This window comes from Arachis ipaensis, chromosome B2, assembly GCF_059453495.1.
Source record: "Arachis ipaensis isolate K30076 ecotype BB chromosome B2, ASM5945349v1, whole genome shotgun sequence".
Classification (NCBI taxonomy): domain Eukaryota; kingdom Viridiplantae; phylum Streptophyta; class Magnoliopsida; order Fabales; family Fabaceae; genus Arachis; species Arachis ipaensis.
The window spans coordinates 58,471,132-58,498,318 of record NC_142437.1 but is presented as its reverse complement, the minus strand read 5'-3'; the positions used below and the strand labels follow the sequence as shown (position 1 = coordinate 58,498,318).

Sequence of the window (27,187 nt, the reverse complement as noted above, 5' to 3'; positions counted from 1 at the left end):
CATAATTGGGTGAACCTTTTCAGATTGTGACTCAACTTTGCTAAAGTCCCCAATTAGAGGTGTCTAGGGTTCTTAAGCACACTCTTCTTTTGCTTTGGACCTTGACTTTAACCGCTCAGTCTCAAGTTTTCACTTGACACCTACACGCCATAAGCACATGGTTAGGGACAGCTTGGTTTAGCCGCTTAGACCAGGATTTTATTCCTTTAGGCCCTCCTATCCACTGATGCTCAAAGCCTTGGGATCCTTTTTATTTGCCCTTGCCTTTTGGTTTTAAGGGTTATTGGCTTTTTGCTCTTGCCTCTTGGTTTTAAGAGCTTTTGGCTTTTTCTGCTTGCTTTTTCTTTTTCTTTCTATTTTTTTTTTTCGCCCTTTTTTTTTTTCTGCAAGCTTTGTTCTTTGCTGCTTTTTCTTGCTTCAAGAATCATTTTTATGATTTTTCAGATTATCAAATAACATGTCTCCTAGTCATCATTCTTTCAAGAGCCAACATATTTAGCATTCTTAGACAACAACTTCAAAAGACATATGCACTGTTCAAGCATACATTCAGAAAACAAGAAGTATTGTCACCACATTAATATAATTAAGCTAAGTTCAAGGATAAATTCGAAACTCATGTACTTCTTGTTCTTTTGATTTAAAACAATCTTTATTTAAGAGAGGTGATGGATTCATAGGACATTTATAACTTTAAGACATAATTACTAACTACTAATGATCATGTAATGAAGACACAAACACAGATAAGTACATAACATAGAAAACGAAAAACAGAGAAAGTAAGAACAAGGAATGAGTCCACCTTAGTAATGGTGGCGTTTCCTTCTTGAGGAACTAATGATGTCCTTGAGCTCTTCTATGTCTCTTCCTTGTCTTTGTTGCTCCTCCTTCATTGCTTTTAGATCTTCTCTGATTTCATGAAGGATGATGGAGTGCTCTTGATGTTCCACCCTTAGTTGCTTCCAATAATTGTGTGGAAGAAAATGTATCCCCTGAGGTATCTCAGGGATCTCTTGATTTGCAGTCAAATGTTCTACCACTGAGCTATAGACCCTTGATGGAAGCTTTTGTCTTCCCTTTCCTCTTTCTAGAGGCCTCTCTGGCCTTAGGTGCCATTAATGGTTATGGAGAAAAACAAAAAAGCTATGCTTTTTACCACACCAAACTTAGAATGTTGCTCGCCCTCGAGCAAAAGAAGAAAGAATAGAAGAAGAAGAGGATATGGAGGAGATGGATGGGAGTGTGTATTCGGCCATATGGGTGGGATTGGGTGGGAGAGAGATGTTGAATTTTGAGGGTAGTGGGTGTATGGATGTGAGTGGTAAATGGAAGATAGAAGGGATGAGTGTTTATTGGGAATAGAGGATGATTGAGAAGAGAAAAGAGAGTGAGTGAAGGTAGGTGGGGATCCTGTGGGGTCCACAGATCTTGGGGTGTCAAGGCATTTACATCCCTGCACCAATTTAGGCATGCAAAATGCCCTTGCACACAACTCTGGGCGTTCAGCGCCAGGTTGGTGCCCATTTTGGGCGTTCAACGCCCATTTGCTGCCATTTCTGGCGTTGAACGCCAGAACCATGCTTGTTCTGGGCGTTCAGCACCAGGATGCTCCCATTCTGGGCGTTCAGCGCCAGAACTATGCTCTGTTCTGGCGTTTGAACGCCAGACAGATGCTCCTCCAGGGTGTGATTTTTCTTCTGCTGTTTTTGATTCCGTTTTTGATTTTTTTGTTTATTTTGTGACTCCACATGATCATGAACCTAAGAAAACATGAAAAACAATAAAAATAAGAATTAGATAAACATTGGGTTGCCTCCCAACAAGCGCTTCTTTAATGTCAATAGCTTGACAGTGGGCTCTCATGGAGCCTCACAGATGTGCAGAGCTTTGTTGAGACTCTCCAACACCAAACTTAGAGTTCAGATATGGGAGTTCAACACCAAACTTAGAGTTTGGTTGTGGCCTCCCAACACCAAACTTAGAGTTTGACTGTGGGGGCTCTGGTTGACTCTGCTTGGAGAGAAGCTTTTCCTGCTTCCTCTCCATGGTTGCAGAGGGAGATCCTTGAGTTTTAAACACAAGGGAGTTTTCATTCCATTGAAGGACTATTTCACCTCTGTCAACATCAATCACAGCTCTTGCTGTGGCCAGGAAAGGTCTTCCTAGGATGATAGATTCATCCTCATCCTTTCCAGTATCCAGGACTATGAAATCAGCAGGGATGTAAAGGCCCTCAACCTTTACTAACACGTCCTCTACTTGTCCATAAGCCTGTCTTCTTGAGCTGTCTGCCATCTCTAATGAGATTTTAGCAGCTTGCACCCCATAGATTCCCAGTTTCTCTATTACAGAGAGGGGCATGAGGTTTATTCCTGAACCAAGGTCACACAGAGCCTTAAAGATCATGGTGCCTATGGTACAGGGTATTATGAACTTTCCAGGATCCTGTCTCTTCTGAGGCAATGTCAGTTGATCCAGATCACTTAGTTCATTGATGAACAAGGGAGGTTCAACTTCCCAAGCATCAATGCCAAACAATTTGGCATTCAGCTTCATGATTGCACCAAGAAACTTGGAAGTTTGCTCTTCAGTGACATCCTCATTCTCTTCAGAAGAGGAATACTCATCAGAGCTCATGAAGGGCATAAGGAGGTTCAATGGAATCTCTATGGTCTCTAGATGAGCCTCAGAGTCCTTTGGTTCCTCAGAGGGAAGCTCCTTATTGATCACTGGACGTCCCAGGAGGTCCTCCTCCTTGGGATTCACGTCCTCTCCTCTCCTCAGAGGTTCGGCCATGGCGCTTATGTCAATGGCCTTGCACTCTCCTTTTGGGTTCTCTTCTGTATTGCTTGGGAGAGTACTAGGAGGGATTTCAGTGATCCTTTTACTCAGCTGGCCCACTTGTGCTTCCAGATTTCTAATGGAAGACCTTGTTTCATTCATGAAACTTACAGTGGCCTTAGATAGATCAAAGACTAGATTTGCTAAATTAGAAGCATTTTGTTCAGAGTTCTCTATCTGTTGCTGAGTTGATGATGGAAAAGGCTTGCTATTGCTAAACCTGTTTCTTCCACCATTATTAAAGCCTTGTTGGGGCTTTTGATCCTTCCATGAGAAATTTGGATGATTTCTCCATGTTGAGTTATAGGTGTTTCCATAAGGTTCACCTAAGTAATTCACCTCTGCTATTGCAGGGTTCTTAGGATCATAAGCTTCTTCTTCAGAAGATGCCTCTTGAGTACTGTTGGATGCAGCTTGCATTCCATGCAGACTCTGAGAAATCATATTGACTTGCTGAGTCAATATTTTATTCTGAGCCAATATGGCATTCAGAGTATCAACTTCAAGAACTCCCTTCCTCATAGGCGTCCCATTACTCACAGGATTCCTTTCAGAAGTGTACATGAACTGGTTATTATCAACCATGTCAATGAGTTCTTGAGCTTCTGCAGGCGTTTTCTTTAGGTGAATGGATCCACCTGCAGAGGTGTCCAGTGACATCTTTGATAGCTCAGATAAACCATCATAGAATATATCCAGGATGGTCCATTTTGAAAGCATGTCAGAAGGGCACTTTTTGGTCAACTGTTTGTATCTTTCCCAAGCTTCATAGAGAGATTCACCTTCTTTCTGTCTGAAGGTTTGAACATCAGCTCTAAGCTTGCTCAGCTTTTGAGGAGGAAAGTACTTGGCTAAGAAAGCCGTGACCAGCTTATCCCAAGAGTTCAGGCTGTCTTTGGGTTGGGAATCCAACCATAATCTAGCTCTGTCTCTTACAGCAAAAGGGAAAAGCATGAGCCTGTAGACTTCAGGATCTACTCCATTAGTCTTAACAGTATCACATATCTGTAAGAATTCAGTTAAGAACTGAAAAGGATCTTCAGATGGAAGTCCATGAAACTTGCAGTTCTGCTGCATCAGAGAAACTAATTGAGGTTTCAGCTCAAAGTTGTTTGCTCCAATGGCAGGAATGGAGATGCTTCTTCCATGTAAATTGGAATTAGGTGCAGTAAAGTCACCAAGCATCCTCCTTTCATTATTATTATTTTCGGCTGCCATCTCCTTCTCCTGTTCGAAATTTTCTGAAAGGTTTTCTCTGGATTGTTGTAATTTAGCTTCTCTTAATTTTCTCTTCAGAGTCCTTTCAGGTTCTGGATCTGCTTCCACAAGAATGTTCTTATCCTTGCTCCTGCTCATATGACAAAGAAGAAGGCACAGAAAAATAATAATAATAATAATAATAGAGATCCTTTCTACCACAGTATAGGGATCCCTGTGTGAGTAGAAGGAGAGGGGGAGACAATGAATGTAATATAATGGAAGAAACACAACTGTGAGGATGGCAGAGATGTGAGATGAGATGTTAGGATATGAATGAATAAATAGAATAAGATGGGGGAGGGATAATTTTCGAAAATTATTTTGAAAAAGAGTTAGTGATTTTCGAAAATGGTTTTTGAAAATTGTTAGTATTTTTTCGAAATTTTTTTTTAAATTAAAAATAAAAATAATTAGTTAATTAAAATGAAATTTTTGAAAAAGAGGGAAGATATTTTCGAAAATTAGAGAGAGAGAGTTAGTTAGGTAGTTTTGAAAAAGTTAAGAAACAAACAAAAAGTTAGTTAGTTAGTTGAAACAAATTTTGAAAAGATAAGAAGATAGGAAGTTAGAGAAGATATTTTGAAACCAACTTTTTGAAAAAGATAAGATAAGAAGATATTTTTGAAAAGATATGATAGAAATTAGTTTTGAAAAAGATTTGATTTTTAAAATCACAATTAATGACTTGATTCACAAGAAATCATAAGATATGATTCTAGAACTTAAAGTTTGAATCTTTCTTAACAAGCAAGTAACAAACTTGAAATTTTTGAATCAAAACATTAATTGTTATTGTTATTTTTGAAAATTTGGTATAAAAATAAGAAAAAGATTTTTGAAAAATATTTTTGAAATTTTCGAAAATAACTAAGAATTTTGAAAATGATTTGATTTTTGAAAAAGATTTTGAAAAAGATAAGATTTTCAAATTGAAAATTTGATTTGACTTATGAGAAACAACTTGATTTTAAAAATTTTTTGAAAAAGTCAACTCAAATTTTCGAATTTGATGAGAGAAAAAGGGAAAGATATTTTTTTGATTTTTTGAATTTTTATGAAAACATGAAAAATTATGCAATGCATGAAATTTTTAGATCAAAACAATGAATGCATGCAAGAATGCTATGAATGTCAAGATGAACACCAAGAACACCATGAATGTCAAGATGAACATCATAGACACAATTTTGAAAAAAATTTTAATGCAAAGAAAACATGCAAGACACCAAACTTAGAATTCTTTAATGCTTACGCACTAAGAATTCAAGAATGCATATGATAAACATGAAAAGACACAAAACAAAAAATCATCAAGATCAAACAAGAGGACTTACCAAGAACAACTTGAAGATCATGAAGAACACTATGAATGCATGAAATTTTCGAAAAATGCAAGATGCATATGCAAGTGACACCAAACTTATGATATGACTCAAGACTCAAACAAGAAACACAAAGATATTTTTGATTTTTATGATTTTCTAAATTTTTTTTTTTCGATTTTTTTGAAAATTATATGAAAAAGAAAAAATAAGGATTCCAAAATTTTTAATATGAATTCCAGGAATCTTGCATTCTTAGTCTAAAGCTTCAGTCCAGGAATTAGACATGGCTCACTAGCTAGCCAAGCTTTCAATGAAAGCTCCAGTCCAAAACACTAGACATGGCCAATGGCCAGCCAAGCTTCAGCAGATACCTCTCATGCATACAACAGGAAATTTTATTGGCAACAACTAACTTGCTCTTGTGATGATGATTAGGAAGCCTCAGTCCAAAAGAATTTAGACATGGCTTTGCAGCCAGCCAGGCTTCATATGCTTCATGAAACACTAGAATTCATTCTTAAAAATCTTGAATAAAATTTTTGAAAACATTTTTATTTTTTTCGAAAATAGATGCGAGATTTTTGAAAATATTTTTGAAAGATATTTTTGAAAATAAAATAAAAAGAAAATTACCTAATCTGAGCAACAAGATGAACCGTCAGTTGTCCAAACTCAAACAATCCCCGGCAACGGCACCAAAAACTTGGTGCTGTTACCGGATCAAAAGGGAATCTGGCACTGATGTTTCCGGACCAAAAGCTTGCCGAAGACTCAAACAATCCCCGGCAACGGCGCCAAAAACTTGGTGCACGAAATTGTGATCTCCAGGCTCGAACAAATCCTGGTAATGGCTCCAAAGCTTGGTGCTCTGATCTTAATTCATAATTGTCACAACTTCGATACAACTAACCAGCAAGTGCACTGGGTCGTCCAAGTAATACCTTACGTGAGTAAGGGTCGAATCCCACGGAGATTGTTGGTATGAAGCAAGCTATGGTCACCTTGTAAATCTCAGTCAGGCGGATATAAAATAATTATGGAGTTTTCGAATAATAAATAATAGAATAGGGATAGAGGTACTTATGTAAATCATTGGTAGGAATTTCAGATAAGCGAATGGAGATGCTTTTCGTTCCTCTGAACCTCTGCTTTCCTGCTATCTTCATCCAATCAGTCTTACTCCTTTCCATGGCTGGCTTTATGTGATACATCACCACTGTCAATGGCTACTTTCGGTCATCTCTCGGGAAAATGATCCAATGCCCTGTCACGGCACGGCTAATCGTCTGGAGGCATCACCCTTGTCAATGGCTTCATCTTATCCTCTCAGTGAATAATATGCTCACGCACCCTGTCACGGCACGGCTATTCATCTGTCAGTTCTCGATCATGCTGTAATAGGATTTACTATCCTTTTGCGTCTGTCACTAACGCACTACAATCGCGAGTTAGGAGCTCGTCACAGTCATTCAATCATTGAATCCTACTCGGAATACCACAGACAAGGTTTAGACTTTCCGGATTCTCTTGAATGCCGCCATCATTCTAGCTTACGCCACGAAGATTCCGGTTAGGAGATCTAAGAGATATTCATTCTAGCTTATTTCATGTAGAACGGAAGTGTTTGTCAGGCACGTGTTCATAGGGGAGAATGGTGATGAGCGTCACACATAATCATCACCTTCATCACGTTCTTGGGTGCGAATGGATATCTTAGAAGCGAAATAAGATGAATTGAATAGAAAACAGTAGTACTTTGCATTAATCTTTGAGGAACAGCAGAGCTCCACACCTTAATCTATGGAGTGTAGAAACTCTACCGTTGAAAATACATAAGTGAAAGGTCCAGGCATGGCCGAGATGGCCAGCCCCCTAAAACGTGATCAAAGGATCATAAGGTAATCCAAAGATGATCCTAAGATCCTAAGATGATCAAAAGATGTCTAATACAATAGTAAGAGGTCCTATTTATAATAAACTAGTCACTAGGGTTTACATGAGTAAGTAATTGATGCATAAATCCACTTCCGGGGCCCACTTGGTGTGTGCTTGGGCTTGGGCTTGAGTGTTACACGTGCAGAGGCTATTTGTGGAGTTGAACGCCAGTTTCTGTGCCAGTTTGGGCATTCAACTCTGGTTTTGGATCCTTTTCTGGCGCTGGACGCCAGATTTGGGCAGAAGGCTGGCGTTGAACGCCAGTTTACGTCGTCAATTCTTGGTAAAAGTATGGACTATTATATATTGCTGGAAAGACCTGGATGTCTACTTTCCAACGCAATTGGAAGCGCGCCATTTCGAGTTCTGTAGCTCCAGAAAATCCACTTTGAGTGCAGGGAGGTCAGAATCCAACAGCATCAGCAGTCCTTTTTCAACCTCTGAATCTGATTTCTGCTCAAGTCCCTCAATTTCAGCCAGAAAATACCTGAAATCACATAAAAACACACAAAATCATAGTAAAGTCCAGAAATGTGAATTTAACATAAAAACTAATGAAAACATCCCTAAAAGTAACTAGATCCTACTAAAAACATACTAAAAACAATGCCAAAAAGCGTATAAATTATCCGCTCATCAGCCATCTAGTCTAGTGGCGTGCAAGCGCGATGTGCGCGCTCGCGTGTTGCCCCCCCAACGCTGCATGGACACTGAAGAACGAAACTCTCGTGCGATCTAGAATTTTCACTATAAATTCGCGTTGTAAGTATAGCTTCTAGACTGACAAGAATTCCTTTCTTACAAAAGTTTGGTTGTCACAAGTAACAAAACCCATTAAAATTTATAACCGAAGTATTTAAACATCGGGTCGTCTTCTCAAGGAATTGCAGGGAGGTATGATTTATTATTGGTTATGGAAAAGGTAGAATTTTTGCTTTTTAATGTATAAGATAAAAAGCAAGAATAGTAAATGGCAAGAAAGTAAATTGTAAGGAATTAATTTAAATAAATAATAAAACTCTTGGCAAGGTATAAGAACTGGAAGTCCTATCCTAGTTATCCTTATCGATGGTGATGAGAATTGAGTTTTAATCCCACTTAGTTAACCTTTACTAAAGCAAAGGAAAGTCAAGTGGACTAATTAGTTTGATCCTCAAGTCCTAGTCAATCCCTGTGGGAAGACTAGCTTTAGAGCAATCTAGATCAATTAGTAATCTGCCAATTTCAACCACTGCTGAGTTTGACATCTCAAGTGTTACCAATTACTTAACCAAAGCCAAAAGGAAGAAAATATCTAAATTAAATTAAAAGCATTAATAAATAGAATAAAATGATCATAAACTGAAATACCTCAAATAATATTAATTAAGAAAATCATAACATGAATGTAGCATAAGCTAAATTGGAAAGATAAATAATAATTAAAGGTATATAATAAAAATAGAAAATAAATAAGAGGAACAGTAAGCCTGGAAATTGAGAAGAAATAATCCTAAATCCTTTAAGAGGAATCCTAATCCTAAATCCTAAGGGAGAGGAGAGAACCTCTCTCTCTAAAAACTACATCTAAATTATGAAAAGTGAAAAATGGAAGACATGTTAATGAATGGATGCATTCTCCCACTTTATAGCCTCTAATCTGTGTTTTCTGGGCTGAAAACTAGGTCAAAAACAGCCCAGAAATCCCCCCCAGTGTATTCTGGTACGTACAGATCGCGGGAAAGTGACGCGGAAGCGTTGTCCACGCGTTTGCGTGGATTGCGTTTCTGCCAGGTCACGCGTCCGCGTGATCGACGCGTTCGCGCCACCTGGCTTCGAGGCAGCTATGGCAAATTAAATAACATTGCGAAGCCCCGGATGTTAGCTTTCCAACACAACTAAAACCGGATCATTTGAACTTCTGTAGCTCAAGTTATAGTCGATTTAGTACCAAGAGGTCAGGCTGGACAGCTTTAGCAGTTCCTTCAGTTTCTTGTATTCCTTCCACTTTTGCATGCTTCCTTTCCATCCTCTAAGCCATTCCTGCCCTGTAATCTCTGAAAACACTTAACACATATATCAAGGCATCGAATGGTAATAAGAGAAGATTAAACATATCAAAATTAAGACCAAAGAAGCATGTTTTCAATCATAACACAAAATCAGGAAGGAAAACGTAAACTCATGCAAATCATATGAATAAGTGTATGAAAGATTGATAAAATCCACTCAATTGAGCACAAGATAAACCATAAAATAGTGATTTATCAGACACCCACGCGTACCGTGCGCGTCCGCGTGGGACGAGTTGGGCTAAAGGCTTAACGCTCGCACAAGAGAGGCCCAAATCTCTGGAAAAAGTATGGGGCTGCATCCGCTTATGGACGCGTGCGCGTACAGTGTGCGCATGCGTCCCCACCCCCCCTTTTTTTTTTAAAAGCTAAAGGCTCACAATGCCCAAAAATTCCCTAGCAACATTTACAACTTCTAACTAATCACAAAGTACTCCATTTACAAAGATTTTTCCTTCAACTACTAACAAGCACAACATGCATGTTAAAATGCTAACAATCAATTCATTAAAAAAACTAAAATGACATGGAAAACTACCTAAAATGGTAACTCAAATCACTTACTGATGAAATCTACAAGAGAGTGGAAAGAGTATACCATGGTGAGGTGTCTCCCACCTAACACTTTTGGTTTAAGTCCTTAAGTTGGACTTTTGGGAAGCTCTTGTCATGGTGGCTTATGCTTGTACTCATCCTTGATTCTCCAAGGATTTTTGCGCCTCAGATGGTTGACAAAAATTCCAACCTTCTTCACTAAGTTTGGATGGAGTTCTATCCAAGATATGAGCTTCTTTAGTTGGTCTTCATGCTTCGATCCGGGATCCCATATCTTATTTTCGCACCCATCTTCTAGTTGATTATCATGATTCTTCCATCCGGGTGGTTGACGAGTGGAACATGAAGAATTCTCTCTAACATAGCAAGACTTCTTCCCAGACTAACACAAAATAGCATGCTTCCAATTATAGTTCACATATTTTGAAGCTTTGACCTCAATGAGCCTAATTCTAAACTTCCAACCACTACACAACTCCTTTCTACTCTTGCTCTCACAAAGAGCCCTAAGTTTCCCATCCGTTTCAAGCAAGCCATATTCAAGTGAGAAAGTGAAGCCTAAGGTTAGGGGTTTTACCCACTTTAATGGTGTGTTGGATGGTGACTTAGGGAGGAGAACCTTCCCACACTTAGACAATGCAAGGTCGGTTTTCTTTTTCTCTTCTTTGTGCGTTTCTACCTCGTGACAACTTCTTTCATCTTCTTCATGCTTGTTGCTTTCTTCCAATTCCTCCTCATCATCAATCAAATCAAACTTGGGAGGTGGTTGTGTAAAAAATACTTCCATATCAAACTCATATTTGATGGAAGAGTCTTCAATGAGATCACCAACATTATTTGGTGTTGAGTTGTTTTCACGGGCCTCAATTTCATGTCCCATGGGGAAGGATTCAGTATTTGATAGAAAATCGTCAATGAATGAATCCATCTCTTGATCAACCTTTTCATATTCTTCAATTTTGATATGCTCCAGAGGTTGTTGGGATTCACATGGTGGTTCCGCATCTCCTAAATCTTCAACCACTTCTCCCCTTTCTTCAATGACTCTAGGTTTCTCCAATTGTTCTGACACAAAGTGGCATCCCTCATCACCCACCGGGGTTTCCAATCTCTCCTTCATGCTATGCTCTTCAATTGATTCTTCACATGTGGCTATGAAAGCACCTTGAGTGTTCAAGCATTGGTAGGCTAAAGTATGTGACGTGGCGGAAATTGGCGAGTTAAGAAATTGTTATAAGAGATACGTTGCAAGTAGAGTTCATAACCAACCGAAGATCCACTTATCAATTTAGAAGTGGTTGTCACAAAATTAAAATTAAAATACTGGGAGTATGAATCCCAGGTCGTCTCCCAACGAGTTGCAGGAAGATGTGCTATTTTATTAATCAGATGTTTTCTAAAAATGGTTTGAGTTGATAAATAGGAAATTAAATCAGAAAAATTATGTAATTTAAATAAAAGTGATAATTAAAGTGATAATTATGTAATTTAAATAAAAATTATGTAATTTAGTTGGAAGCCCTATCCTTGATGGAGTTCTCTCAAGATAAAAGTGATAATTAAAGGTTGCCTGCTCAGTTATCCTTTACCAGGTAAAGGAAAGTTAAGCAAGTTAGAAGTCAATTTCTATTCACAAGTTCTAATCCTCTCCCTTGGGAAGGACTAGTGTCAGTGATTAGAGGGCGACCCAACGCGAAACCCAACTATAATTTTAGTCTTGAGCATCCAACTCAAGGTCTTCCTGTCAATCAACTCCCAATCAAGTTATAGAACTACTCGCTCACTATGATTGTAAAATCCACGAAATAAGAAAGGAAAATATTGAAAGACATGATAAATAATAATCAAAAGGATCAATTAAAAATAAAAATAGTTCTTGTATTAATAAATTCTAAAAATAATCCAATAATAATTTTGAGTAAATAAAGGACATGGAAGAGTAAGTGACAAGTAAGGAAACAGACTAGAATGACGAAGTCTTTACGGAAGTAATAACTCTTCTCAATATCCCAGTCCAAAAAGCAATAAAATCAAAATCCTAAGAACTATGAATGTGTAGAGAGAAAATCTAGAGGAGGAGTAAAATCAGATCTAAAACTAAAATTATGCGAAATGAATATTGTCTTCTGGTCTCTGCATGTTCCCTGGCTCTAATCTTCTTTTCTGGGTCGAAAACTGGGTCAAAACAGGGCCCAAAATCGCCCCTAGCGAATTCTGCAGATTCTGCAGATCGCGCACGTCATGCGATCGCGTCATCCAGGCGATCGCGTCATCCAGCGTTTTGCCTTGCCACACGTGCGCGTCGTCCACGCCTTCGCGTCACTTGTGCAGTTTCCAATCCGCGCGGTCACGTGAGCCATGCGTCCGCGTCACTGCAATTTCCTCTATGTCGCGCGGTCGTGTGAGCCATGCCTCCACGTCACTTCTCGCTGGTCATCTCCTCAATTTCTTGTGTTCCTTCCATTTTTGCAAGCTTCCTTTCTAATCTCCAAGTCATCCATGCCCTATAAAGCCTGAAACACTTAACACATAGATCACGGCATCGAATGGAATAGAAGAGAGTTAAGCTACATAATTAAAAGTCTCTAGGAAGCAAGTTTTCAACCATGAAGTATTTTTAGGAAGGAATTATAAATGCATGCTAATCATATGAATAAGTGGGTAAAGATTTGATAAAATTGCACAATTAAGCACAATATAAACCATAAAATAGTGGTTTATCAACCTCCCCACACTTAGTCATTAGCATGTCCTCATGCTTAGTTGAAGGAGATAAAATAAATGAGTAGGAACATGTAAAACTCATGCAATGCAATGCAACCTATATATGTGAATGCAACTATATGATTCTTTGTCCACTTGGTCAAAAGTAAATAAGCTCTTCAAGACAATCACAAATCAAATTCTATTAATTCAATTCTTATACAGTAAGAACAGATAAAAATGCAAGAAGGTAACTCATGAAAGCAGGGAACATAGAACTTAAGCATTGAACCGTCACTGATGATGTATGTACACTTTAATCTCTCTAGTGTATAGGGTAATCACTCTATCCTTCTCTAATCATGCTTTCTAATTTTTTTGTTCTTCTCCTAACCAATCCACAACATTTAATATACCAATGCAAACATCATGTGGTCTTTTCAAGGTTGTAATGGGGCCAAGGTATGGGTAAGGGTACATATATGGCTAAGTAAGCTTATAAATTGAATCTTTAATTAACCCAAGCTTTCACCTAATCACACATATATATTCCTTATAGCTTAAATTTCGCACCTAGCTGCCCAAAATTTTCCTTTCACATTCCTTACTCATATATCAACTTTTATTTCAATTTTATCATACATGCATTGATCTTTGAATTCTTAACTTAACATTAGGGTAATTTTGTCCCCTTATTTATTTATTGAATTTTTTTTATTTTTGTGAACATAAATATAAACGTAGTTTATCAATGCACATAGATTTTTAATTTTTATAGTTTTACATGAGTAGGCACCCAAATTTCCATTATATTGTCATGACACATTCCCTTATTATCTTTTGTTCCCACAATTTTTCCATACTTAATTAACACATAATTCTATCTTAAGCTAACCAAAGATTCAATTGGGATACATAATTATTTTTCCGCTTAAGTCTAGTAATGTGGTAAAATAAAGAACAAAATGGGATTTAAAAGCTCGAAGTGGCTAACAAAGGTAACTTAAGGGGTAGGCTTGATTTGGATAAGTGAGCTAAACAAATAATGGCCTCAATCATATGAAAGCATATAGATATATTAAAAATTGGACATATAGGATGAAACAAAATATAAATTACAATCATAGAGAAGTAAACATACAAGAATAAAATAATTATGGTTAAATAATGTAACCATGTATAAAGGCTCAAATCTTACAGGTTGTGTGTTCTTTAGCTCAAAAACCATGTTCCAAATATAACTTCAAGCAATTTTAACACAAAAGTTTTGATTAAAACTAGTGAAATTTTGTTCTAAAAATAGGGTCTTAGAAGAAACTTATTGTCTTTTCAATCAAGTAGAACATGCATGCAACTAATCTATTACTATGCAATCTATCCTATTCTACAAAAGAAAAACTAACTAAAATCCTATTTTATTGGTGTTAGGGAAGAGAATTTACCTCCGGAAGTCAGGTACATACCGACCTCCCCACAGTTAAGGCTTTGCACCGTCCTCGGTGCCATCTGTCAGGAACAAGGGTGGGCTGGTAGCAGTATCTCCACAGTCGGGACCATCATGGCTCCCTGTGCTGGTAAAGGAAGTGGAGTACGGGGTGTCTGAGTCTCTATATTTTCCCTTCAGTAGCTCCTTGAGGTATGTGAATCGGCGCTTGTTACGGCGCTCTCTTAGCTTTGCTTTATGTTCCTGCCGATCCAACTTTTCAAGTATCTGATGGAGTAGTTGATTGGTTGTAGGTGCTTGTAGTGGTGAAGGAGGAATGTCTTCAGCCGGTTTAGTAGGCAAGCTTGTAGTGGCTGATGGAGGTCTGATATATTTCCCGTTAGGGACATACTGATCATCCCGTGGAAGCATGGCTTTGGTGTCACCAGCTCTGTAGGAGACTCCGGCTGCTGAGACAAGATCTGAGACCAAGGCGGGAAAAGGTAAGTTGCCCACGATTTGTACGTGTCCCATAGCATTCCGGATGTGTCTTGGTAGGTTCAGAGGTTGATCTGTAAGGATGCACCATAGTAGAACGTCCATGTCTGCAGTGAAGAAGGACTCGTGAGTGCTCGAAAAGACGTCATGGGACATAATCTGTGCCCATACGCGAGCCTCCAATATTCCCCTAGGACGGGAACAATGGTATCCGTAAATCCAACTGCTGCCAGGTAGGGCGATAACTCTGAGAACAGCGTCCTAATCAAATTGGTACATCTGGCGCTTGAGTGCGGACATAAACAGACTGCAGGGTTGGTAGGTGGAAATTGTAGTAGAACTCGACTACCCAGGAAAGATTAACCTGCCGTGGCTGTCTCTGTAGGAAACCCCATTGTCTTCGTTCAATTTGCGGCTTAACAAGTCCAGCAATACGGGTCGGGAGGATAAGAAGGTATTCGTTGTTGTAACTCCTTTCTGCCAGGATGGGGAACATCTGCTCACAGAAGTGATTAGGAAATCGCGCAGTGTCCTTTGTTGGGAAGGCTTTCTCCTTTTTATCAACCTTTATAATCCTCTTGATTCTTTTTGTTGAGGGTTTAACTGCAGTCGAAGATGGTTCTACCACTAATGCTCTCTTTGTTCCTCTTCTTGCTGGTGGTTTGGGAGTAGCTTTCTCCTTGCCTTTCTTGGTGGCCATCCTAAAAGGGAGTGGTGCACGAATTGTAAATCACACTTTTCACAACTCGTACCACTAACCAGCAAGTGCACTGGGTCGTCCAAGTAATACCTTACGTGAGTAAGGGTCGATCCCACGGAGATTGTCGGCTTGAAGCAAGCTATGGTTATTTTGTAATTCTTAGTCAGGAGATCAATGATAAGAGTGATTATATTTATGAAGAGTAAAAAGTATAAATTAGTGTGAATGTTTGTACTTCAGTCTTCAATTTAATAACTCTTTGAGGTGGGTAAAACTTGGCAAGGAACTTGGTTACTAGATCATCCCAATTGTTGATGCTGTCTCTTGGGAAGGATTCTAACCATTGAGTGGCTTTGTCTCTGAGAGAAAATGGAAATAGCAGTAGCTTGTAGCTGTCAGGGTGCACACCATTGGTTTTGACAGTGTCACAAATCCTCAAGAAAATAGACAAGTGTTGGTTTGGATCTTCAAGTGGTCCTCCTCCATAAGAGCAGTTGTTCTGCACCAAGGTGATGAGTTGGGGCTTCAATTCAAAGTTATTTGCATCGACATTTGGGGTAAGGATTCTACTCCCACAATGCCTTGGATTAGCAAATGTATATGAAGCCAATACTCTCCTTTGGGGCTGACCATTGTCGTTGGCCACTTCCACTTGTGGATTTGTTGGATTTTCCTCCATTTCTTGGTTCTCTTCTCAACCTCCAAAGTGTTTCAGGATCAAAAGATATGGATTCATCGCTTCTTCCTCCTGACATAAACACAGAACCAGGAACCAAAATTAAGCACTCTATTGCTAGAGTGAAGTTAGTGTTAACTTAAGCAAAAATTCAAACAGTTAGTATGCTTAGTAAAAAGAAAAAGAAAAAGTGCTTAATCTAGATCTCCATTTCACTTAATCATTGTCAACCTAATCAATCCCCGGCAACGGCGCCAAAAAACTTGATGGGATTTTTGTGGAAACAAATTCCAACACCCAAACTCACGGGCAAGTGTACCGGGTCACATCAAGTAATAATAACTCACAAGAGTGAGGTCGATCCCACAGGGATTGAAGGATTGAACAATTTTAGTTTAGTGGTTGATTTAGTCAAGCGAATCAAGTTTGGTTGAGTGATTTGTGCTTTGCAGAAACTAAATTGCTTGAAATATAAAGGGAGAGGGGTAAAGTGCAGTAAATTAAAGAGCAGGAAAGTAAAGAAGCAGATTCTTAAAGTGCAAGTAATATAAATTACAGAAACTTAGATTGCAAGAAATGTAAATGGCTGAAACTTTAAAGTGCAAGAAATATAAATTTTCTTGAATCATAAAAGGAATTGGGAATTGGGATTGCAGAATCTGAACAAGAACAACTAAATTGCATTAAACATAAAAGAGAAAATCTAAGTGCAATGAAGTGGATCTTAACAGAAAAGTAAAATGACTTGAAGAATTTAAAAGCAGGAAAGCAGTGCTTAATTTGCAGCAAAGTAAAAGAGGTTGAAGATCTCAGGAGTGGAAGAGACTAGATAACAATTCTAGATCTCAAATCCTTCCTTGATCCAACAAGAACAATTGCAAGAGAAATGAAGAAAAGTGAATTTCAGAAATTGTAGAAGAAGAAGCAGTAAATGGAAATTGGAATTCAATTATGCAGAAAATTAAAACAAGATCTCAAGGTGAGATTGAAACAGAAGTTCTTCAATTCTCCACCCAAGATCCAAAGCAAGAAAATAAAAGAGTGCTCAAACAAGAACCAAGAAGAAGAGAGATCAATTCTTCTACCAAGTTCTCTGAAATCTAAACTCAAAAACAAAAGCTCAAAATTGAAAAATCAAAGTTCAAAGAAAAATTCAAAATAAAATTCAGCTCTTTAATTACATCAAACTAACTCCTATTTATACACTTTTTATTCTTGGATATTGGAATTTGGATGGGCTTTTGATTTGGTGAAGATTTGAATTAAATTGGACTTTTGGTTGAATTTTCAGCCCATGGGTAATATGCTTCCAGGGGAGTGCTCAGCTCACAAAGTGAGCTGAGCTTTGACACTTAGTATGGGGAAGCATTGGTAGCGTGCTGCTGTCTTGGGGTGCATCAAGGGAGAGCTCAGCTCACTTTGTGAGCTGAGCATTGGTGCCTTGGTGCCAAATTTGTTGCGCGCTATGTGCCCCTGGACCGTGTCAAGTTGTGTTGTGTGATGCCCATGGATAGCGCTCAGCTCTCCAAGTGAGCTGAGCTTTGGTGCTCACAAGGAGAGGTCCTTGGTTCGAAACTTGAGGGAAGCATGCGCTGAAGCTTTTCTTGGTGAAGGAAGTGGCGCCTTGAAATATTTCGCGTGCCAAGTCTTGGACAACATCAGGGTAGCGTCCAAGTGGTGCTAGGAGCGCACCTTCCTTGCTGAAGCTTCCGTGTTTGAGACTTGCTCGGAACATTTTGGCCAATTTTGGCTTATTTTCCTTGCAAGGAGTAGCGTTCCCCCATCCCCTTTGGTCATGGGTTCAAGTCTTGGAGCATGCATTTGCAAATCATTTTCCTTGAATTATTTCCTTAGTGCTCTCAATAATGCTCACTTTGTGAGCTGAGCTTGGTCCTTCTTTCCTTGTTTCTTGGCCTCATGTTGTGCTCAGCTCACAAAGTGAGCTGAGCTTTGTGCCTTGGTCCCTTGGGAGTGAGTGTAGCGCTCATTTAGTGAGCTTGGTGCTCTTGGAGTGAGCTTCATGGTTTGTTGCATCACACTTCCTCCTTTCTTGGCCACACTTCCTCTTCCTTGAACCACGCTTCTTAGGCCACGCTTTTCTTCTTTTCTTCTTTTCTTCACCTACAAATAACCAAAACAACCAATCAAAGTATCACCAAATTCACAAGGCTTATAAATCATTAAAAATCAATTAAATTTAGCTTAAACCTCATGATTTAGCATAAATTTCATGGTGGTTGTTTGATTCAAAGAAGTTGTGCATTTTCATTCCAAATTGATTTCTTAGGATGCAAGAAAGTGTATAAAACTAAATAAAAATAAAGAAAAAGGCTAGTAAAACTGGGTCAATATGACTTGTCATCACAACACCAAACTTAAAACTTGCTTGTCCCCAAGCAAGCATCAAACATAAGAGAAGATAGAATGAAATAGATAAGTATATATGTTCTTATTAGGCAGATAGTTGAACTTGGTCTATGGGGCTTTATGCAGATCAAAAGTAGCTCATTTATTACTTGCTGTCAAAACAAACAATGTTCCTTTAAGGGTTCACTAAGGTTGCTGCTATGAATCCTCACTTTTTGCTCATTTCCCTTGTCAGCTTTTCTTCTTTCTTTTGCATTACAGAACTTATTTCTTATTGAAGGCTTGGTTTCAAATGTTGCAGTGGCCTTTGGCCTTATTTTACTCAACATTTCTTCACCACAGACACATGGCTCACTTTGTTCTTCCTAGGATCATTGATGCCCAGCATCTCTTTGGATCACTAAATGTTTTGTAGCTAGGTTGCTCTTTATTGTGGACTTTCAGTTGGCAATCCCAGATCAGTTGATCTAAGTTGCCAAGTTTTAAAATACTCATTAGAACTTACTTGTCCAAGCATATCCTAGTACACAAACACCACAGGCATATGTCCTAGGGTCCAAGCTATTGGTGTCTAGCCTTATTGTTTTTTTCTTTGCCAAATTTTGGCTTTTCTTCTTTCTTTTTCTTCTTCTATTTTGGTTTACTTTCAAGGTACTTTCATTGATTGAGACATCATAGCAGCAAACTAGCTTAGGCTTTAAGAAACATGTCATTTTGCAGCTTTTATTCTATGAGCTAACAATTAATTCAAACACACACCACCACTAACTTTCATTCTAACTTCTGTGACATTGAACAATTACTTTTTTAAACCAAACATCTCTCTTTTATTCAAACAGCCAGGGAACACAAAACAAAGTATTCAAGTTGATGAATGATGACAATTATTAGGCAGATAATTTTCAAGCAAAAATTATGCAGATAGCTTTCTTTTTCAACATGTACTTCCACTTGCAACTAAATAATCATTTCAGCCAGACATAAAGGAGTCCCTGAATTAATTCATTGCACAATCAATGATCAAGTATAAATACGACCTGTTGGATTGCTGCTTTTCTTTCTTCCTTCTGTTTTGCTCCTTCTGAGTCATAGTGCAAGTGTTCTTTAATTTGTTGACTATTTTCCTGCATAATCTTTCAGAAGTGGCTTGCTTCTTAAACCGTTAAAGTATCTGGTTAGTATGCCAAGCTTTATTTGTGGGCTCTTGAACTTACTTTGGTGTGTGAACACCAAACTTAGTTCCTTGCTAATGCTTCTTATGCAACAAATTAGCTATATGCAAAATCTCTTTTTTTTTCTTTTTCAAAAGCAATAAAACTAATAACTAGAAAATAGCAGAATAGTCAACTAGTTTATCTGAATGCTTGAAGCTAGCTTTGTGCAGGAAGTGAGAATGTGTTTTATGATGGGATTTTGGTGGAACACCAAACTTAGAATCCTTCATTCTCTCTTATATTGTTTTGGTGTGCAACACCAAACTTAGCTTCTTGTAATACAGATGGTGGACGAAATTGTGATCCTCAAAGTTAGTCTCTTTGTATTTGTATGAAATCAAAAATACCCCAAAGAGATCATGGTGTAATGAATTGGGATCTTAATAATCCCTGGTAATGGCACGTGTGATCACAACTCCGTTCAACTAACCAGCAAGTGTACTGGATCGTCCAAGTAATAAACCTTACGTGAGTAAGGGTCGAATCCACAGAGATTGTTGGTATGAAGCAAGCTATAGTCACCTTGTAAATCTCAGTCAGGCGGATTTAAACATGATACTTGATTAGATTAAAATAAACAATAAAAGAATAGGGATAGAGATACTTATGTAGATTCATTGGCAGGAATTTCAGATAAGCGAATGGAGATGCTTTTCGTTCCTCTGAACCTCTGCTTTCCTGCTATCTTCATCCAATCAGTCTCACTCCTTTCCATGGCTGGCTTTATGTGATACATCACCACTGTCAATGGCTACTTTCGGTCATCTCACGGGAAAATGATCCAATGCCCTGTCACGGCACGGCTAATCGTCTGGAGGCATCACCCTTGTCAATGGCTTCATCTTATCCTCTCAGTGAATAATATGCTCACGCACCCTGTCACGGCACGGCTATTCATCTGTCGGTTCTCGATCATGCTGGAATAGGATTTACTATCCTTTTGCGTCTGTCACTAACGCCCTGCAATCGCGAGTTAGGAGCTCGTCACAGTCATTCAATCATTGAATCCTACTCGGAATACCACAGACAAGGTTTAGACTTTCCGGATTCTCTTGAATGCCGCCATCATTCTAGCTTACACCACGAAGATTCTGGTTAGGAGATCTAAGAGATACTCATTCTAGCTTAATTCATATAGAACAGAAGTGTTTGTCAGGCACGCGTTCATAAGGGAGAAGGATGATGAGCGTCACACATAATCATCACCTTCATCACGTTCTTGGGTGCGAATGGATATCTTAGAAACGAAATAAGAAGAATTGAATAGAAAACAGTAGTACTTGCATTAATCTTTGAGGAACAGCAGAGCTCCACACCTTAATCTATGGAGTGTAGAAACTCTACCGTTGAAAATACATAAGTGAAGGTCCAGGCATGGCCGAGATGGCCAGCCCCCCTGATCTAAGAACCAGGCGTCCAAAGATGCCTAATACAATAGTAAAAGGTCCTATTTATAATAAACTAGTCACTAGGGTTTACATGAGTAAGTAATTGATGAATAAATCCACTTCCGGGGCCCACTTGGTGTGTGTTTGGGCTGAGCCTGAGTGTTGCACGTGCAGAGGCCATTTGTGGAGTTGAACGCCAGTTTCTGTGCCAGTTTGGGCGTTCAACTCTGGTTTTGGATCCTTATCTGGCGCTGGACGCCAGATTTGGGCAGAAGGCTGGCGTTGAACGCCAGTTTACGTCGTCAATTCTTGGCCAAAGTATGGACTATTATATATTTCTGGAAAGCCCTGGATGTCTACTTTCCAACGCAATTGGAAGCGCGCCATTTCGAGTTCTGTAGCTCCAGAAAATCCATTTTGAGTGCAGGGAGGTCAGAATCCAACAGCATCAGCAGTCCTTTTTCAACCTCTGAATCTGATTTTTGCTCAAGTCCCTCAATTTCAGCCAGAAAATACCTGAAATCACAAAAAAAACACACAATCTCATAGTAAAGTCCAGAAATGTGAATTTAACATAAAAACTAATGAAAACATCCCTAAAAGTAACTAGATTCTACTAAAAACAATGCCAAAAAGCGTATAAATTATCCGCTCATCACAACACCAAACTTAAATTGTTGCTTGTCCCCAAGCAACTGAAAATCAGATAGGATAAAAAGAAGAGAATATACTATAAATTCCAAACTATCAGTGAAACAGAGCTTCAATCATATGAGCGGGACTTATAGCTTTTTGCCTCTTGAATAGTTTTGGCATCTCACTTTATCCATTGAGGTTCAGAATGATTGGCATCTATAGGAACTTCAGATTTCGAATAATGTTATTGACTCTCCTAGTTCAGTATGATGATTCTTGAACACAGCTTCTTTATGAGTCTTGGCCGTGGCCCTAAGCACTTTGTTTTCCAGTATTACCACCGGATACATAAATGCCACAGACACATAATTGGGTGAACCTTTTCAGATTGTGACTCAGCTTTGCTAAAGTCCCCAATTAGAGGTGTCCAGGGTTCTTAAGCACACTCTTTGTTTTTGCTTTGGACCTTGACTTTAACCGCTCAGTCTCAAGTTTTCACTTGACACCTACACGCCACAAGCACATGGTTAGGGATAGCTTGGTTTAGCCGCTTAGACCAGGATTTTATTCCTTTAGGCCCTCCTATCCACTGATGCTCAAAGCCTTGGGATCCTTTTTATTTGCCCTTGCCTTTTGGTTTTAAGGGTTATTGGCTTTTTCTGCTTGCTTTTTCTTTTTCTTTCTGTTTTTTTTTTTCGCTTGTTTTTTTTTTTCCCTATTTTTTTTTTCTGCAAGCTTTGTTCTTTGCTGCTTTTTCTTGCTTCAAGAATCGTTTTTATGATTTTTCAGATTATCAAATAACATGTCTCCTAGTCATCATTCTTTCAAGAGCCAACATATTTAACATTCTTAAACAACAACTTCAAAAGACATATGCACTGTTCAAGCATACATTCAGAAAACAAGAAGCATTGTCACCACATCAATATAATTAAACTAAGTTCAAGGATAAATTCGAAACTCATGTACTTCTTGTTCTTTTGATTTAAAACATTTTTCATTTAAGAGAGGTGATGGATTCATAGGACATTTATAACTTTAAGACATAGTTACTACTACTAATGATCATGTAATGAAGACACAAACATAGATAAGCACATAACATAGAAAATGAAAAACAGAGAAAGTAAGAACAAGGAATGAGTCCACCTTAGTGATGTCCTTGAGCTCTTCTATGTCTCTTCCTTGTCTTTGCTGCTCCTCCTTCATTGCTTTTAGATCTTCTCTGATTTCATGAAGGATGATGGAGTTCTCTTGATGTTCCACCCTTAGTTGCTTCCAATAATTGTGTGGAAGAAAATGTATCCCCTGAGGTATCTCAGGGATCTCTTGATCTGCAGTCAAATGTTCTACCACTGAGCTTTAGACCCTTGATGGAAGCTTTTGTCTTCCCTTTCCTCTTTCTAGAGGTTTCTCTGGCCTTAGGTGCCATCAATGGTTATGGAAAAAACAAAAAAAAGCTATGCTTTTACCACACCAAACTTAGAATGTTGCTCGCCCTCGAGCAAAAGAAGAAAGAATAGAATAAGAAGAAGATATGGAGGAGATGGATGGATCTGTGTATGGGTGTGAGTGGTGAATGGAGAACAGAAGGGATGGTCATGAATGGAGAGAGAGAGGGTGAGGTGGGTGGGGATCCTGTGGGATTCACAGATCCTGAGATGATCCTATGGTGTCCACAGATCTTGAGGTGATCCTGTGGTGTCCACAGATCCTGAGGTGTCAAGGCATTTACATCCCTGCACCAATTTAGGCATGCAAAATGCCCTTGCACACAACTCTGGGCATTCAACGCCAGGTTGGTGCCCATTTTGGACGTTCAACGCCCAATTGCTGCCATTTCTGGCGTTGAACGCCAGAACCATGCTTGTTCTGGGCGTTCAGCGCCAGGATGCTCCCATTCTGGGCGTTCAGCGCCAGAACTATGCTCTGTTCTGGCGTTTGAACGCCAGACAGATGCTCCTCTAGGGTGTGATTTTTCTTCTGCTGTTTTTGATTCCGTTTTTGATTTTTTTGTTTATTTTGTGACTCCACATGATCATGAACCTAAGAAAATATGAAAAACAATAAAAATAAGAATTAGATAAACATTGGGTTGCCTCCCAACAAGCACTTCTTTAATGTCAATAGCTTGACAGTGGGCTCTCATGGAGCCTCACAGATGTGCAGAGCTTTGTTGAGACTCTCCAACACCAAACTTAGAGTTTGGATATGGGAGTTCAACACCAAACTTAGAGTTTGGTTGTGGCCTCCCAACACCAAACTTAGAGTTTGACTGTGGGGGCTCTGGTTGACTCTGCTTGGAGAGAAGCTTTTTCTGCTTCCTCTCCATGGTTGCAGAGGGAGATCCTTGAGTTTTAAATACAAGGGAGTCCTCATTCCATTGAAGGAATATTTCACCTCTGTCAACATCAATCACAGCTCTTGCTGTGGCCAGGAAAGGTCTTCCTAGGATGATGGATTCATCCTCTTCCTTTCCAGTATCCAGGACTATGAAATCAGTAGGTATATAAAGGCCCTCAACCTTTACTAATACATCTTCTACTTGTCCATAAGCCTGTTTTCTTGAGCTGTCTGCCATCTCCAGTGAGATTTTAGCAGCTTGCACCTCATAGATTCCCAGTTTCTCCATTATAGAGAGGAGCATGAGGTTTATTCCTGAACCAAGGTAACACAGAGCCTTAAAGATCATGGTGCCTATGGTACAGGGTATTATGAACTTTCCAGGATCCTGTCTCTTCTGAGGCAATGTCAGTTGATCCAGATCACTTAGTTCATTGATGAACAAGGGAGGTTCAACTTCCCAAGTATCAATGCCAAATAATTTGGCATTCAGCTTCATGATTGCATCAAGAAACTTGGCAGTTTGCTCTTCAGTAACATCCTCATTCTCTTCAGAAGAGGAATACTCAGCATAGCTCATGAAGGGTATAAGGAGGTTCAATGGAATCTCTATGGTCTCTAGATGAGCCTCAGAGTCCTTTGGTTCCTCAGAGGGAAGCTCCTTATTGACCACTGGACGTCCCAGGAGGTCTTCCTCCTTGGGATTCACATCCTCTCCTCTCCTTACAGGTTCGGCCATGGCGCTTATGTCAATGGCCTTGCACTCTCCTTTTGGGTTCTCTTCTGTATTGCTTGGGAGAGTACTAGGAGGGATTTCAGTGATCCTTTTACTCAGCTGGCCCACTTGTGCTTCCAGATTTCTAATGGAAGACCTTGTTTCATTCATGAAACTTACAGTGGCCTTAGATAGATCAGAGACTAGATTTGCTAAATTAGAAGCATTTTGCTCAGAGTTCTCTGTCTGTTGCTGAGTTGATGATGGAAAAGGCTTGCTATTGCTAAACCTGTTTCTTCCACCATTGTTAAAGCCTTGTTGAGGCTTTTGATCATTCCATGAGAAATTTGGATGATTTCTCCATGTTGAGTTATAGGTGTTTCCATAAGGTTCACCTAAGTAATTTACCTCTGCTATTGCAGGGTTCTCAGGATCATAAGCTTCTTCTTCATGAGAAGCCTCTTGAGTACTGTTGGATGCAGCTTGCATTCCATGCAGACTCTGAGAAATCATATTGACTTGCTGAGTCAATATTTTATTCTGAGCCAATATGGCATTCAGAGTATCAACTTCAAGAACTCCCTTCTTCATAGGCGTTCCATTACTCACAGGATTCCTTTCAGAAGTGTACATGAACTGGTTATTAGCAACCATGTCAATGAGTTCTTGAGCTTCTGCAGGCGTTTTCTTTAGGTGAATGGATCCGCCTGCAGAAGTGTCCAGTGACATCTTTGATAGCTCAGATAAACCATCATAGAATATATCCAGGATGGTCCATTCTGAAAGCATGTCAGAAGGACACTTTTTGGTCAACTGTTTGTATCTTTCCCAAGCTTCGTAGAGAGATTCACCTTCTTTTTGTCTGAAGGTTTGAACATCAGCTCTAAGCTTGCTCAGCTTTTGAGGAGGAAAGTACTTGGCTAAGAAAGCCGTGACCAGCTTATCCCAAGAGTTCAGGCTGTCTTTAGGTTGAGAATCCAACCATAATCTAGCTCTGTCTCTTACAGCAAAAGGGAAAAGCATGAGCCTGTAGACTTCAGGATCTATTCTATTAGTCTTAACAGTATCACATATCTGCAAAAATTCAGTTAAGAACTGAAAAGGATCTTCAGATGGAAGTCCATGAAACTTGCAGTTCTGCTGCATCAGAGAAACTAATTGAGGTTTCAGCTCAAAGTTGTTTGCTCCAATGGCAGGAATGGAGATGCTTCTTCCATGTAAATTGGAATTAGGTGCAGTAAAGTCACCAAGCATCTTCCTTGTATTATCATTATTTTCGGCTGCCATCTCCTCTGCCTGTTCGAAAATTTCTGAAAGGTTATCTCTGGATTGTTGTATTTTAGCTTCTCTTAATTTTCTCTTCAGAGTCCTTTCAGGTTCTGGATCTGCTTCCACAAGAATGTTCTTATCCTTGCTCCTGCTCATATGACAAGGAAGAATGGCCAGAAAAATGATAATAATAATAGAGATCCTTTATACCACAGTATAGGGATCCCTTTGTGAGTGGAAGAAAAGAGGGGGAGACAAAGAATGTGATGTAAAGGAAGAAATGCAACTGTACGAATGGAAGAGATGTGAGATGAGATGTTAGGATATGAATGAATAAATAGAATGAGATGGGGGAGGAATAATTTTCGAAAATTATTTTGAAAAAGGGTTAGTGATTTTTGAAAATTGGTTTTTGAAATTTGTTAGTATTTTTTCGAATTTTTTTTTAAAATTAAAATAATTAATAAATTAAAAAGAAATTTTGAAAAAGGGGAGAGATATTTTCGAAAATAAGAGAGAGAAAGTTAGTTAGGTAGTTTTGAAAAAGATAAGAAACAAACAAAAAGTTAGTTAGTTAGTTGAAACAAATTTTGAAAACCAATTTTGAAAAGATAAGTAGTTAGGAGGTTAGGAAAGATATTTTGAAAAGATATTTTTGAAAAAGATAAGATAAGAAGATATTTTTGAAAAGATATGATAAAATTAGTTTTTTTTTAAAAAAGATTTGATTTTTAAAATCACAATTAATGACTTGATTCATAAGAAATCACAAGATATGATTCTAGAACTTAAAGTTTGGATCTTTCTTAACAAGCAAGTAACAAACTTCAAATTTTTGAATCAAAACATTAATTGGTTTTGTTATTTTCGAAAATTTGATATAAAAATAAGAAAAAGATTTTTGAAAAATATTTTTGGAATTTTCGAAAATAACTAAGGATTTTGAAAAAGATTTGATTTTTGAAAAAGATTTTGAAAAAGATAAGATTTTCAAATTTGAAAATTTGATTTGACGCATTGGCAACAACTTGATTTTAAAAATTTTTGAAAAAGTCAACTCAAATTTTCGAATTTGATGAGAGAAAAAAGGGAAAGATATATATTTTTTTTTATTTTTGAAATTTTTATGATGCAAGAATAAAACACTAAAAAAAGATGCAATGCATGAAATTTTTAGATCAAAACATGTGATGCATGCAAGAATGCTATGAATGTCAAGATGAACACCAAGAACACTTTGAATGTCATGATGAACATCAAGAACATATTTTTGAAAAATTTTTAA

The 27,187-nt window shown here is 38.5% G+C and overlaps 1 non-coding gene across 1 annotated transcript; it reads left to right on the top strand.

The window, feature by feature from the left end:
* Positions 1-3,558: 3,558 nt before the first annotated feature.
* On the top strand, positions 3,559-3,666 carry LOC148574011 (small nucleolar RNA R71). The gene has a single exon (XR_015906089.1). It is a non-coding gene; the product is annotated as a small nucleolar RNA R71 (small nucleolar RNA).
* Positions 3,667-27,187: the final 23,521 nt, after the last annotated feature.